At 29.3% G+C, this 5,104-nt stretch overlaps 1 long non-coding RNA gene across 2 annotated transcripts; it reads right to left on the bottom strand.

Moving 5' to 3' along the window:
• Positions 1-664: 664 nt before the first annotated feature.
• LOC120078408 lies at positions 665-4,597 on the bottom strand. 2 transcript variants are annotated; one of them, XR_005482007.1, is made up of 4 exons: positions 4,406-4,597; positions 4,203-4,321; positions 2,486-3,398; positions 665-900 (listed from the first exon to the last, which is right to left on the bottom strand). It is a non-coding gene; the product is annotated as an uncharacterized LOC120078408 (long non-coding RNA). The 2 variants fall into 2 exon arrangements; XR_005482008.1 differs by having other exon boundaries at positions 3,233-3,398; positions 4,406-4,582.
• Positions 4,598-5,104: the final 507 nt, after the last annotated feature.

The following is a 5,104-nucleotide window of genomic DNA, read 5'->3' as shown; positions in this document are numbered from 1 at the left end:
AAATCCAAATGGTGATAAACAAATTAAAATTGATTAATTCTGAACATTTTTAAAAAGTTATTAAATCAAATCAAAACAAATAGTTAATTTGAATCAATTAGGGGAGAAAAATAAGAAAGAGATTGATTTATTTCAAATTGATTCGTAGTTATCAAAATCTAATTTTAATATTATAAATAAATTTAAATTCCGAAAGAGGAAAAAAAATAAGGAAGAGATTGGTTGCAATTTAAATTATGATAAACAATATAGAGATTTGAATAAAATATATGGATAAAAGAAGTTTTAATAATATATGAATATTTAAAATATAAATTTGATAGAAAAATCTAGATATTTTATTAAGGTGAGATAAATTCGAAAAGTGGTTAAACAGAATCTAAAATAATAATAAAATATAGAGATTATGTTGACTAGGAGGGTAGTTGTTTTTGACAAATATCAACAATTATCCTAACCCTAAATATATAGGGTTTCTATTTTGGAATTACCAGGTTTTATATAATTCTTATTTTTGGGCGATTTTGTATGAAACCTCAAATTCCATCATGCACTCCAATTCCCTTTTCCCTTTTTTCTCCAAATTCCTAGTTCAGCTTAGGGCTATCCAATCCATCCTTTTGAAAAATGCATCTTAGAATGTTTCACATTTTTCATATGAATAGTTATAAATATTGATACTACTTTTTGCTTTTAAATTAAGATTGTCATGGTATATACAAATTCACGAGGAAAATCTTTTTTAGTTCAACGGTTGTGAGATGAAAGATCAAATCATCTACATTTGAGTCATTAACGTGTCTTATCTACTAAGCTATGCTCGTATTCTATTAACAACCTCCGTGAAGCTTTTTGATAGTTTCTTCATTTGATCTCCTCTTCCATTTTACTGCTCGTTGTCTGAAAAAAGAAAAAAAAATGTGGATGAAATCAAATGTTCTTGAATTGTTTGATTATCTCATATTAGCTAGGCCTTTGGGACTAGTATAGTATCAATTATAAAAGATGAATTCAAAAGAGGGCAAGAATCAAATTCACTTTTCAATCTAAAATACGACGACTCATCTACACTACATTTTATCAAAAAACTTTTATCATGTATATAAAAACACTTGGTACATATTTTTAATTATTCAAAATCAATATTGATGATAAGAAAGTCGTGTTTAAAAATGGAAAACGGAACATTAAAGTTTCTCATTAAAGACATATTTGCATATGAGCTTGAATATGATAAAAAGGTCCAAATGAGTTTAACTCAACTAGAAGTGTTAGTAACCAAGAGACTCGTGGTTTGAATCCCCTACCCTTTTTATTGTAATAGGGAAAAAAAAAACATGACAAAAGGAATTCAAATAATATCAAAATCACTCTCAAACATGTCTTGATCCAAACGCCAAATGGTTGCAAATCCTAACGAAGTTTAACTAGATAGCCAAACCAACCAAACATTTAAGAAATAAATGCTTAATATATTTGTCATGAATTGAGGGGAAAGATCATAACGATCAAATTGAAGTACGAAAATGAAATGTTATTCAGTATAAACTGTCAAGAAGAGATGTCAAATTTGGGTAAAGGCCATCAAAAACATAATGGAAAGGCAAAACTTGCAGCTGTTTTTCTTTATAATGGCCCATATTAAGTATATATGTGAAGTGATTTCAAATCCAGAGATTTTCCATACTAAAAATTCTCTTCCCTCTTTCTTGAGGGCTTATAAATAACTTTGGCAAAAAATTATGGAATCTTCAAGGTTGAACATTAAACATTTTCTAGGAGATAACAACATTTACCAAAACCCATCTAACTTCCAAATATACATGTTACAAGGTTCTTTTAATTCGCTAATTTGATTCTTTCTAACTTATGGGTGACTTGTTCATCAATAATAGAGATGTTTCTGGGTTGGGTTGGGTTGAATTGGGTTAAAGCACTTTTTAGACCAAATTCAATTGTTCGGATCGTAAATTTATTCAACCCAAATAGCTCTTATTAAATAATGAACCCAACCCAACCCAACAGATTGTTTGGGTCATTTATTCAAAATTTTATTTTAAAAATAAGTAAAATATTAATATGTAAAACTTTATTAAAAAATAAGATTTAAGAACCCAATCTCAATTTATATTAAGAAAATTTTTTCCAAAGTGGTAAAAATTATTTTTGAGAGTTGTTAGATAATAAATTATCTAAAAAATTATGAAATTAGATAAAATTTAAAATAAATATATGTATATATAATTGTATCATAAGTAAAAGACATACTTTTTAAAATTAATAATAAGTTAGGATTGGGTTGGGTTATTTTAGGTGGACTTATGAACCAACTCAACCCATAAAATTGTCATTTATTTGAATAAAGCCCAACTCAAACCATACGAATAGGATTGGGTTGATCGGGTTTTTTGAATCATTGAATTCTTTGAACACCCCTAATCAATAAAGTTCGATACACGATATGGTGAAAGTAATATCTACTTACCTTCCTCTTTCCAAATGTTAGGTTGGTCAACCAAGAGTTGCTGCAAGGTGATGAGGGCTCTATGATTCCCAACAATTAAAAATACACCTTTTCTCAGAGGAGAAAAAATGGGTCATAATAATAACAAAATTTGAAGAGGGAAAAAGAAGATGATAGTTGAAGGCCATTACTAGAAAAGGATGTTTCATATGCAACCATCAAAGGAAAATGGAAGCTCCAAATCCAAGTGTTTCCCTTACATTAATACCAACTTCATTAATCACCTAATTACAACCAGAAATTTCATCCCACCAAAACATTTTAGGATATTAAATTCCACAACTGAGAAAAAAAACTATTACCTAGCTTTAACATTGTACCTAAAGAAATTGAAACAAGTTGATTAAGGAGTCAAACTATACAGCCACTCCAAAACAAAGCAAATGAGATCAAGTTAATCTATTGGGGAGGATGAATGAAACATAAATATAGTAGTATCATATCAGAAGCTAAGAGTGCGTTTGGAATATGTTTTCTAAGTGTTTAATTTAAAAAAAAATAAGTCATTTTGAAAGAAAAAAAATTAGAGTATTTGGCAACCACTCAAAATAGTTTTAAAGTGTATTTTAAACCGTTTTCATAAAAAAAAAAAAAAAAAAGTTAAGTAAAAATGAGTTTTTTGAAAATTACTTTTTTCTCGAGTCAATCCAAATGGACTATAAAGCTTCCAGCAGAATATATACTTGAGAATTCAATAAAGAACCGAACCATTCGAGTAATCTTCAAGGCTGGATTTTAAACCAACTCTTTATTATAGTTGTTTTGTTGATGGCTGATTGGAACCACCTTTGACTAATTGCTTCCCATCAAGATAAATTTTCTCCATTGAATGGACAATATTCTTAAGTTCTTCCCTGAGATCTTTATTCTGATTCTTCATTCATGAAAACGAGATAGTATGAATACTTTAACAGACTATTTGAACTTAAGAAGCACAAACATGGATACGACACGATACAAACACAATCATGTCATTTTTTTAAAAACTAGGACATGGGCATGGCAAGGACAATTTTATTAAAATTTAAATTTTCCAACATATATATCATCTTTATACGAGAAAGAAATTCAAATTCAAAGAGCTTATGCACTTAATTATATGCTTAAAAGATTAGGTTGATGTATTAGGCTCTCAAATTTCATCGTTTCTTATTATATGTGTGTATAGTATACTAAACAAGTGTCCGATGTATATCTAACAAATGATGAACCTACTTTGACTTTGTACAACTAGTATATAACAAATATATTGCTTTAACAAGTGTTAGACACGTTTTCTCTTTTTTTCCTTTCTTTTACAATAGAATCAACAACTTGCAATGAGAAAAAAATGAAAGAATACAAGGACATACACAAAAACAAGCCCACAAAAGCAATCTTTCTAAAGAAAGTGTTTTCAACTAAACCCTAAATAAGTGTAAAAATGTTTGAGAGTGTCCAAGTGTTCAACACATGTCGGATACAAACACACTAGTCAAACAAAAGTGTTCGTAGATTTAGACTAACTTCATGATCGAGCTATTAGAAATTCAAACTTTTAACCTCTTAGTCGTAATGGATATATGACTTAACCGGTTGATGGTGCTTAAGTTCATGATTGTCTACGAATTTTTCTAGTAGGGTATCCTACAAATCACATGTAAAGACGAGAAAAGAAACTGAAAGAAAACAAACTTACATTGTTTTTTTAATAGATGAGAAACTAAGTTGTAAGGATTCCATCTGCTTCCCCAATAACGCATCTGCAATGCCATCCATGCCAGACAGACCTCCAAAATTCTTAGGATCTTGAAGCAGCTGAAAACAAAATTTCAAAGATTCTAATCTTTAAACTAAAAACAAATATAAATACATATAATAAAAATCAGAACTGAGACTGACCAGATCTGGGCGTCGTGGTTCGTGAATAGAGCGTCGCCGTTGCGAGAAGAAGCTCGCGCCGCTGTGTGTTGTGCTTCATAGGCCGGCGTTAGTCGTCGCTGGCCCGAGCTGGTACGGTTGCCGGCGTGAACTTGAAAACAGATGGCTGGACCCCTTGCCCACGAGAAAAGGAGTGGAAGTCAAAAGAGAAAGTAAAAGATGATGTCATGGGAGAAGGGCTTAGGTCATAAATGAAAAAACTGCAAGTGGTTCTTTTATATATATATATATATATATAAACTAAAATTTTAAAATTAAATCTACAAACATTATCTAAATTTATAAGGGTTTGTTTAGTTCGTAATCCAAAATTTATTTTATATTTTCAGATTCAATGAATATATTGTAATTAAAGTGTGGGGTAGGAAAATCAAAATCAAACCTCTTGTTGGCCTAACTCCACATTTTCATAACTCCATAACTCCCATAATAATGGAAACTTTTATTTATTTAATTAACTTAATATTAAATAAATCGAACAAAATAAAATAAAAATAATTAATTCAATTAATTAATCTTCATTAATTAAATATCATATATTTGATCAATATTTCATTTGGATTATAATTAAATGAATTTTCCTCTCATAACCTACAGTATGAATCTCATTCATATTAATTTTATTTTATAGCTTTAAATATGAATTGGATCCATATTATT

This window comes from Benincasa hispida, chromosome 5 (genome assembly GCF_009727055.1).
Source record: "Benincasa hispida cultivar B227 chromosome 5, ASM972705v1, whole genome shotgun sequence".
Classification (NCBI taxonomy): domain Eukaryota; kingdom Viridiplantae; phylum Streptophyta; class Magnoliopsida; order Cucurbitales; family Cucurbitaceae; genus Benincasa; species Benincasa hispida.
This window is presented reverse-complemented; position numbering and strand designations above follow the sequence as displayed.